Raw genomic sequence first — 11870 nt, forward strand, 5'->3', positions numbered from 1 at the left:
ATGGTGGAGAAAAAGCAAGTGGCTGATTAAACTTTGGGTGTTTTATCTTGATGCATGGCTCGTTATTAGTACCGACCGTTAGCATTTCACATTAGCATGACAGTACCAGACTCCTGAGTGTTTACAGGCTGCAGCATTGTTTGTCTGAGAAGCCAATATTTCCCATTAATATGTTTTTCTTTAAGCCTGTTGTTTTAATGACGGCTGCCGCTGCCATTGTTTCAGACACATACCACAATTTTGGCATGGTGGCAGAGCATCAACAAAAGCAGATACTATTTATACGGTAAACTAGCTTCTAAGAAACAAGAGAGCGTGTTTTGCATGATGTTAAAGCTTCCAGTCGTTCACACTCCCCGCTGCAAACCGAAGGGAGCTGTGAATCTCACCAGCAGCAGGGTTCCTTTTGTTGATATAAGCCTTTTCATTTGTTTGTTTGTTTCACTTGCCTGATAAAAACAGAGGGATTACCCATCTTTTTTCTACATTACAGTCTTCCATACACACACCGTGGGACTGATTACTAAAAGTGTGTATCATGTAGTGACATGCAGGTGGTTAAGAATGAATGAAGGCTGAAGGCTGTGGATGCAGAGTTCAGTCTTCATTCGCACCAGAGAAATAAAGCGAGTGAGTGGCTTAGTATGTGTTGGATTATAATAAAGGGATGATTATATATAAACTCAGATCTGTTCCCAGACTTAGACACATAATGTAAATCCACTATATGATCATAAATACAACACATCCATTTTCAACGTGTCACTAACTACAAAATCCAGATTTATTCACATTTTCACTTCTGAAAATGTCAAACATACTTCGAAGATAAAAGCGGAGAAGCTCTCACCACACGGCAGACAGACGTTCTGGAGCCGACACAGCAGGCAGATGAGATTATCCAGGTGTCATCGAAACAAAAATGAAAATTGCATACTGCATGAAAAAACGTGATTAACTTACAGTCACTAAATGAAGCTTCTTTTATTTTTTAATTCTGTCACATGCTGTTTTCCAAAGACACCAATGAACTCTGAAACTCAGATCAAATAAAACGATGAATCCTTGGGACGGGCATCTGAGTGGTATCCTTTCATCTTTTCCAGATTTCACACTTGTTCATGAAACACCCATAGATGTGCGTGTACCTTCTGATAACCAGTCTTTCACAATTAACATCAAGAATGATGTTTTGTGTGAAACAGTGGGTGCTATTCTCACAGCCCAGGACTTCAAACTGCGACAAACAACATTTAATAAACTAACTGTAGACTTTTAGTAAGTACTATTTGATTTCTGTGTGGTCACGACTGGCCTGCATTCACGTCTGGAGAGTTAAGATTATCTGAGAAGATAATCACTTAAGACCGGCCTAGGATTGGGTCGCTTTTGTGATTATCAGGAGACAAATTGGGTGCAAGATCGACCTGATGATCCTTAAGTGTGTGACAGGCAATAAAGATAGATCTAAAGAGGGCCTTTTATTTGCATTTTCACCCAAATACTTTCAGCCACTTTGCAGCAGAGCACACTGATTTCAAAGGGGCGTTAATAGAATCTGCTGTATAGTTATTTCATGTCTTGAATGTAAAGTATAGAACAAATGATCAGTCGATCAATGAGGGGTTGATCTACAGAGAACTAATGTGCAACTATTCTGATACTGTGATTCGCTGATGGTTGAAGTAATTTTGTCACAAGTTTTCATCACAGACATGTCATGGGCCTGTGTGTGAGTGTGTGTGTGAGTGTGTGTGTGTTTGTGTCTAGTCTGGTTGGCGACGGACCATGTGACATGTGGGTCAGCAACGGATATGTTTTGGTTGAAGCGCGTTACTCAGACAACTGCATTGTGCGTGTTCAGTCATGCAAGAAGGCTGAAATCTTTGCAAAGCAGACAGGAGAAAGAGGTCACGTATGTGTTTATATGTGGCACAAAACTGCACACAAACAAATGCACACACTGAATACCTCAGCAGCATGTGTGTGTGTGTGTGTGTGTGTGTGTTTGAATGCAGCATAAGACAGTGTGATTAAAGTGGAATATTAGGTTGTCAGAAACAAGAAGTCTGCTGATCAGCTCTCTCTAAAATGAAAACGTCGGAGCTCCTAATGAAAACAAATACTGTTGCATCACATCCTTACAAATATACTGTCACATTACGTACAGTATTTAGAGTAACATACACAACGCTAATGTGCACGCATAAATAACAAGCAGCCACATTAGTTCTTTCTGTGCTAATGTGTGAGAAAAGCTTTCATAGCTAACTGTGGAGCATAAATTGAAAACTGTTACTTATGCAAAATGCCATTTGGAAATAATACAACCATATTAAGTGGTTATATACTGGTTATTTATCAGCTTGTTGTGTCATATCCACAATGTAATTGATGAGAACTGTTCCCTGTGGAGCTTCTTCCCTGCAATGTGCAGCATAACAAGCTGAAACATTATGATAGGATAAGATTTAAACGTTTTATTTTCTGTAAAGAAGCAACAAAAACAAAAAGTGAAGACTTCACATCGCTGTTATTTGGTTTGAGTTACTCTCTTTGGGCCTTTTTCATATTTTTTTATATTACTCTTATTGATTTTTTAAAAGAGTATCAGTTCTGCTCATGGAGACATGGCAACATTTCAGTCATAAGTCTTTGTTTGGTATAAAACTCATAATGTGAAACAACAAGTTTATATTGGAGCCTCAGGCTGCAACACCCAGGCACAAACACCAGTCACAAACACTTGAGATAATTACAGCTCCAATAATACATAAATACATCTCTAAAGCAGGTCCAGATCAAGTCCAGTTCACCTAATTACAGTAGCAGATAAGTTAACAGTACTGTAATAAACCACCATGCTGCTTTTCTTCTTCTACTGATACTATAGGATCTTAAATTAATTAAGTAACCAGGAAACACAGACGTGCTGCAAAAACATCCAAGCACACACGTACATTCAAATATTAGACAGGCTCACACAAACACTGACATTCAGCATCTGATAGCACAGTTGTAATCCAGGATTAGCGAGATTAAGATCTATACCTCTCGCTATGTGCGTTAAACAACCAAAACCAGACAGGCCTATTTACGGAGAAGAAAAGACGATCAAATCAACGGGCTCATCCTGAAGTGACAGCTGCAAGAGATGGAAAGCGGAGAAAAGGAAATTATTTGTTCACGCACTAAAGTCTCTTGTTCTTTGATGCAAAACCAATGTTTGCTCTTCCTCCACCTCTTCCTCTCCTGTGAGAGAGGAAGAGGTGGAGGAGGAGTGGAGACAAAATGGTAGAATAGAAGGAGGAAGAGTGCTCTGTGTGGCGACTGATAGAACCTGGATGAATGACAAAGGGTTGTAATTAATAAACTCAGAGGATAATCAGGAGGCAGCATGCACACATACTTGGACATGAAGACTTTGCACGCTCTGTGTCACGCTGTCACACACACACACACACACACACACACACACACACACACACACTGTGTTAGAGTATATCGCTCCACACAGCCAAGAACCAGAGGCTGCTGCAGCGTGATGGAGGAACTGAGAACAAATATAAAGTGAGAGAGCGTCTAATGAAGATTGTAAATGAGGAAATTCCTGTGAAAATATGATAACCCTCCCTCCTCGCCCACCGTGTCCCTCCCTCTTCATCCTCCTCCTCACCCCCCCTCTATGCGTGTCCTGCACACCATAAACACTGCATTTTTGTAATTAGGATTTGTAAACTCCAAATCTTTAATTTTCGTTTCCATATTTTCCCCAGAAATCTTTTTTATTAGTTATCAAACCATTCCAGGCCAAATTCATAATTACACTCAGTCCCGGGGGGGAAAGAGTGTATATGTTCATGCTTTACGGTTTATGTAAACTTGTGAGGACTTATCAGGAAACTAAGCAGCACAGTACCTTTGCAGAACCTCATAGAGAAAACAACAGATTTTAAAGACAAAGGAGCTTGAGGTTATTTTTTAAAGGTAAATTTTGCACAGTAATGAATGAGTCAATGCAGTGTTCTTTAAAGTATCCTAAACCCAGAATGTGTGTGCATGAGTGTGTAAGAGCAGATTTTCTTCTTCATAAATTCATTGTTTGGCTAAATCTTAGAGTGAAGGGTGATGTTATTTACCTGTGGTAATTGGTTTTCCCAAATGGCAGTTTTCCTCATTACACACACACACACACACACACACACACACACACGGGGAGAGAGTAATGAAGGGTAAGACCACGAAGATGCCATTTTAGATAGTTACCAAACACACACCCACACAGAAGTGTGTGCGTCGCAAGCAGTTTTAATGGCACAGTGATGATCTTGTGTAGAAAAGCACAGTGAGAGAACTAATCCAACACACAGGCGCAGCCAGAATACATCCATTACACTAAAATCTCCCCATGATCTCGACTGACTCCTATACGTGTGTGTGTGTTTGAGGAACCAGCTGTTCCATCAATCCCTCTCGGTTGTGAAAATAAAACTGTCAATCGTCCATCTCACCTTTTGTCTCTCTCCTGTATCCACCTGCCATCTCCTCTCGCCCCCCTCTGTGATCCATGAGGTGTCTCCACACCTCTCACCATATTAGCTTGATGTTGCAGCAACGCTATCTGTGGTTTTCTAGCAAACACTTAAAGCAACAACAGTTACAGTTAGCCTTGATGCTGTTATAATAAACCATTATTGCTATAACAATATAACAACCAATAATAATCCTTAGACTCACGCAAAATAACAAAATAAATAAATTATATGGAGCAACAGATCAGTAAACAGATCATCTCTTGCTGTTGGTCTGACTGCGAACTGGTTAACAGTGCATTTTATTCACATTAACATTATATGATTATGAATCACAAATGTACTGTGTAATTGGTATGCAGCCACCTAGGAGCCACAGAGGAAACCTAATTTAAAATTTGGAGGTGTCAAAATTGCAAAAAGCTGATAATAACCATGAGCCTATCATTAATATGCTGCAGTGCATTGTACAAAAAAGTACACACAATTTATATATTTATATACACAGCTGTGCACTGGTCAGTATGTCTGGATTAATTTTGTGTAAATAAGGCACAATTGAGCAGGACTTGTGCAGGGCTCCTGCCAAAAAAAAATCAGTATCTTTCTTTCTTTCTTTCTTTTTAAAGGTTTTTCCTTGTCTGACTTACGGCTCTAAAGGCATCTGTCTTTCAATCTCTCTATTATACTTGAGCTAAACGTCTTACGGAGGAAGAAGGTGTGATAGAATTTATATTTATATATTTATATTTAAGTAGTATTTTAAGTGTATTGTGTTGGTGGGCAGTGTAACTACCAGCTCAAGCTGGAATTATGTTTTTACTCTACTTTAAATAGCAGTTTAGTATCATAACATTTAATTCTTTCATTCATGGGCAACAAGTTGTCTGACCTATTTATTAGAGGCCCTAAATAATAAAAATGGAACAAAACCAACAAGTGATAGAGATTTCAAATAACTGTAGGCTAGTCATGTGCACAAAGCCTGAAAAGAGGCCTTATTGGTCAAATTAAGTGGAAAAAGCCGTGTAACAGTAACACGGGTTTGTAGGGATTTTAAATCGAGCTCTAGCTGCTTTCAGTCTTTCTGCCCTCTTGCTCTCATTACTGTGTAACATCTCAGACAGTGGGTTTCCTTTTTCTTTAAGCTCCTTTTTTAAGGCCAAGCATGTTAATCAACTTCTCCCAGTATTTTCTTTGACCGTCTCTAATGGTGGAAGAACTAGCTTCTCTCATTAATCATATGTGCAAAGTGTCTCTCCATTTCCATAAAAACTTATTTCCCAGCAAAAACACGGCCTTCTCAGCAAATCGCATATTTCTCCTTTTTATTTTTTGTGCTCTACCCTTTACCTGACTGCTAAAGATTGACAAAGAAAATCACATGGTAACAGTACAAGACTGTGACCTTGTATTCCTCATTTCTATGTGCTTATTATTTTAGTCATAAGGGAACTAAAGCTCAGTCCACTGTTCCATCTAGGCTAATTCGCTTTGAATAAGAGTGCCAGCTAAATGCCTCAAGTGTAAAATGGAAAACTCTGGCCTGTAGACAGGGAAAGGCTGGTGGGTGGTGAGGTGTTGAAATACAGTGTTCCAGCCAGAGCGTTGGCTCCACAGCGAGCAATCAATGGGCCGGCACCTTCTGGCAGCCTGGAAAACCATTCAAGGTTTGATTTGGAAGTTTGGACCATTAATTAGAACAAACAAGAAGCGATCAATCACGGCAGTGAACAGCAAGAGGTAAAAGTGAGAGGTGTTGTAGTTACCGTCAAAAAAATAAAAACACAAGTGAAACTATATATAATAATAATAATAATAAATCATTATTATTATGTCATGATCATATTTGTGAAGCATGAAGCAAAGAGACAATCTAAATGCAGAGTGAGACACAGACGGGTTTGAAAACAGGCCAATGCAGTTTAAGCAAGTCAAATTACAGACTATAGATCCAAACCAGCTGGACAAAATTTGATATTATATATTGGTACACACAGCGAGGAGGTAATGAGCGTAAGGAGGTCTTGTCTAGGGACCCCTACTGGATTTGTAGCCTCCCAGTCTCCCCAATGGGGGGGGGGGGGGGGGGTGACGATGTTACTACTACACCATTAAGTCATCAATTAATCATTTTGTTTAGAAAATGTCTGGAAATAGCAAGAACTGGGAAAAACATGCATAAATCATCTCACATTTAAGAAGCTGGAATCATGTTTGGCAATTTGGTTCAATAAATCACCTTCAACTTATCAAAAATCGTTTTCTGTCCAGTTAATGGACTAACCATTTCAGGACTGTAAGTTTTTCCTTCTGGGTATCAGTGATGTCCAATTATAAGATAACTATTTGTGTTTTTACCCTGTTTTTATCCAATATGAAAACCTTTTAATAAGGAAACTGGGAAAATGGTATCACTGCTGAAAGGAATCAGACAATAGCAAGACGGATCAACGACGCTACTTGTCTCAGTCAAACTCTTATCAGCAACATGTTGATCAACCTGATGCTGTATGTTCTTCATTTTTAGTGTAGACATTCAGATTGTGGAGTAACATTGACTGTCACTGAAGAATTTAAATGAGACACGACCGGATCAGCGCATCTCCTGCCTGTCTCTATCCCACCACCAGATGTCCTCAAACATTTCCTCCATTCCCAGTTGGGTGACCTTTCCTGTACATTTAAACATTTGGTCCCACTTCATCAATCCCTGCCTGTTCTACCTGCCTCTTTCTCTGTGGTGTCACATGCTGTAGACTCTAGTTTTCATTACTTGTGTTTTGTCCCTGAGCCTGTCTGTCCAAGCATTTGCAACCATGTCTCACATTAATGAGATTAACCCAGTCGGACAAGCCCGTCTGCCCGTTTGACCTTCCTGTGCTCTGTGTACAAACCGTGATGCTGCCTGTGTATCTGTTTTAGAGTATCTGGTGAATTTCTTAGCTGCTTTTGTCTCCATAACTCCTCGTTGAAATGTAGAAGTCAGCTGCTAAAAGCGCCACTATGTTCACCAGCTAGTCGCTAACTTTGACTATCTGCTACGTGGTGCTGTAAAGGTAGGGTATAGTGTATAGTGGGTCTTTAGAGCTTTTGTTCCTGCTACAGATGAAAAAACATGGGAGCAGTGAAAGTGAAGTAAACCAGTGGCCCATAAAATGAAAACAAGGAGCTAAAACTTGGAGCGGAGGGGAACTATAGAGCCAGGGGATGAGACTCTAGTTTATTAGTAGGAGTGACTCCTTCCACATTATACAGCCAGTTTAATGTCAAGTGTATAAAGTGAATCACCAAATGGTAACAACGAAAATAAGACACAGGATGAGTTAAATGGTAGGTATCTTCTTATATTGCAAAAGAAGTCGAATGCAAACAAACAAATTACAAACCCTGTATACCGAGTGCCGTTCAGCCCACTGGGTCTCCTCTTTATGACAGAGCGACACGAGCGTCTCAGCAAAAAGAAGCAGCATGTTGCTCTGACTGGATGTGGTTGTGTCAATCATCTGTAACAGCTGCATTTGGCATTTCAGTCAGGTACGAAAGGTGTGTTTGGTGCCAAAGTACCTCAAGTCAGACAGGCATCCAGACAGTGTGCCTGAATAACAGTATTTCATCAGAGTAAAGTGGGAATAACACATGGCTGTATTATGAGAATAACAGAGGGGGTAAACATAGTTCAGGACTGAGCTGCAGCCTTGTTATGACATTTAACAGAAAGGCAACATATGTCTTCAAGGTTTTCCTTCCACCATCTGTTCATGGGCTGCAGCAAGTCCAGCTTTCTTCTCTCCGCGCACACACACTCGCCACTCAACATGCCCTTCCAGATTCATTAGCATATAAATAACTCATACAAACACAAAAGCACACACCGAGACAATGATGCCATCACACAGATGCCTTTTCGAGTAGTGTGAAGAGGTGAATGTGAAATATTAGTGGATAGAACGAGACTCTGCTTGTGTACATTAGTGTGTGCACACGTTTGTTTGAGAGTTGTTCCAAGCCAGAGGAAAAGGCTTTTAGGGTAATTACATGAGAAGAGTGTGTCACCATCGAGATGAATTTTAATCCTGTTCTTACATCTCTTTCTATCCCTCATACACAAACACAAACAGCATGTGCAGACACACGCTGTACTCCTACAATGGCCTGCTCTGGGATTCTTAAATCAGAGTCATTTTGATAGAATAACTTGTCCATAAGTATGTATGACATGTATGTGTGCCGTCTTCCACAACATTAAACATCACAGCTCATTCAAAGGACATGTTGTCCTGAGCGTCTCTTCATGGGTCATTGCTGACACCTTGCTTGCTGATGGTGCATTTCACTCAGTGTGTCTCACTTGTTTTAATTTAGGGATAAATAGGGGGGGGGAAATTTTATCAAGGGGAGGAACTGTGTGATTTTAAAAGATAATCTAACAGCGCCCTCTGTCTGTGAAAACCTGCCAGGTCACCTTTTTGATTTATCGTGGACAACCATGAGTTTTGTGGGACTGTTGATCTCAGGATTCAGAGGTGCAGACTTGGACACATTTGTTGGCACTCTTCATGTTTCATATAAGAACTCAACTCTGACCTTGAAAAGAATTTTATTTTTTATAAAAGATTATAAATATATGGATTAGAATGATATTTCAAAATAAGTGTTCACTGGATTTGGCACCACACATCCTCAGTTGTGTAATTCATCATTCAGCCCTTTTAAGTAGAGAAATGATTAGTCAGAGATTAGTCACTCTGCTGTTTGGCATCATTGTGTGCACGAAACTCAACATGAGACAAGCGAAGTAAAGAGTTGTCTGGAAAAATCAGAGAGAAACTGTTACAGGTTTTAAAACAGTCTCCAAGCTGCTTTATGTCCCTGTAGGTCGATGGCACTGTAGCCAACCTCAGACTGAACCGGATGATGGTGCAAAGAGCGAAGGACAACTTCCAAAGATATTTCAGATGAACTCCAAGGTCAAAGTAGGTTTTCTGAGAAACCAAAGGCTCCATGACGAATGTCACTGCTGAGAAAAGACTGAAACTTGCTAAAATGGATATTGGGAGAAGGTGAGATAAGATAAAGCTGAAGTTTTTGGTAAATCACACCCCTCTATGTCCAGACAAATTAAGATAAAAAAAAACAAAAAACCTAAAAGCAGACAATGGATAAAAACTAAACACTGGTCAATATAATGAATAGCGGCTAAATTAATTCAGTGTCAGGGTTCTGATATTGTTCGAGCTTTCTCACCGTCACAAAGTCATGGCTAGCAGCTGCTTTATCTACAGTTATAAGTCAAAATCTTTCATGTTAAAAAAATAAACAGTATTTGTACAAAAATACAGGTTTATCTAAAAATGTGTCCACTTATTACTTAAGGTTACTTTAATTATTTCCATTAATTTATTAATTCTATTAATTTTAATAAGTAAAGTCTGTCAAACGCAGGTTGCAGAATATGTTTCCTTAATTTTAATGTGTTCAACTTTAAAAATAGAAGAGCTGATCAGATGAAATCTACAGTTTTAATACGCCTTTAATTCAGAACGGTAACCGTACAATCATGAATCATGGGAAGACTATACTAACTAAAATAGAGGCTGTAAAAGAAAAACACTGACATTCAGCACAATTCTTCCACTGTTGGACCATCAGTATTTATTTTTAATGGCTAAATAGTTATATTTTCATACGTTTAGTCATCTGGCAAACGCTTTTATGCAAAGTGACTTACAAGTGAAGTACAAGGCACAGGGCAAAGGCAGGACAAGCGCAAAGAGGTCTTGCCTAAGGAACACTACAGGAATTTGAACCCCAGTCTCCCACATGGAGGGCAGTGATCTTACCACTACTCTATCCAACAGAGACTGTGTTCTCCAACTTTGATTAGAACTGATCAATGATTTAATTTATTCCGTACATCTCTACACTGAGACGATGTTACATACCAAGGCCGTAACAGGACCACAATGAAGCGCTACAACTAACTATACACTAATTTCCTCTTATCTTGCATGAGTTGAAATGTTGACTAGTTAGCATTGCTCAGCATCTATCTCGTCCAAATAGATTCTCTCTGGTGGCCCCGACTCCTCCTCACAGTCCACCTCCATCCAGCTGGCAGGTTTCTGCTGGGTCCACTTCCTCTGGCTCACAGGCACCGTCTCAGTATCAGCAGACAGTTGGTGGGCAGAACGAAGTCTGCTGGAGTACTTGAGGTCTGCAGACCCAACTGGCGTCTGTAATGCAGATTGTTCTTGTAGCGAAACTGGCCCTAAAACTGCCTGGACCCTGCGGCTGGTAAGTGTCAGACAGACTCATGTTTCTCTGGCATGGATGTCGTGGAGCAGAGGGTCTCCCGCTGGCTTGGCTGAGCGAGAACATTTCCCAGGGACACAGGGATTGGTTTGCAGGCATGAGCGCTACAGTTTGGTTTGTTTGGCGGTTTGACAAGAGAAAGTTTGGAGAAGTCGTGATGAAAGGAAAAACCCCGGTTGAGGAACCGGCTTGAAGGAGAAACATGGTCACTCTGTTAAATCCTGCCTTTCAGCAAGTCTAACTTCTATTTAATTGAGTTCGTTTCACTGTATTGTGCTTTTATCAACCATTTGCACAAATTCACACCTGAGTTCTGACAAATACAACCAGAGTTCTTCTGCCCTTGAATGAAGGTTTTTATTCATTCCTCCTCTTTAAATTGTCAGATGTTAAGAGAAGGAAGATAATTCTACAAACGTCTGGGTTGACGGGCTAAAATTGTTGTTGCATTTTTTTTAAACATCAAAACATTTCAACCTTTATCAACAGGAAATCTGATATTTAATACATGCAGATAATCTCATTTTTGTTTTACTTTGAACTGTATTCAGATGGTGACAGCTTGTGAAATAATTTAGAGAACTTTTTGAAGTACCATTCGAGGAATGTTTATATCTACTGATGGCAAAAGTTTTTGTTAGTAGCTATATGTCCTTGTTTTTACTTTGCTCAGTTATTTCAATTTTGCATCTTGTGCATATTGTGACTGTCCTTTACATGACTTTCCTTTGATTTGGCTCTTTAACATATCCTTGGCTTTAAATCATTTCAATGAAGCTTTTCTGCAAAATATTAGATTCTAATTTTTCAAACATGCAGGTTTATTGGACTTTTATTGGACACATACACTGTGAAAGCAGTTACAATCAGATGTAGAACTACTGCTCGTCTTTAAAGGCAGTGATCATTTTAAATGTCACCAGACGTCTCAGTACTTTGTATGTTTGATGCTTTGAAAATTTTTTTCAGGGGCGACAGAGACCCAGAGCTTCAAAAGGTCTCCATCTTACCCTCATTCCTGTA

Source organism: Anabas testudineus, chromosome 1, assembly GCF_900324465.2.
Source record: "Anabas testudineus chromosome 1, fAnaTes1.2, whole genome shotgun sequence".
Taxonomy (NCBI): Eukaryota; Metazoa; Chordata; class Actinopteri; order Anabantiformes; family Anabantidae; genus Anabas; species Anabas testudineus.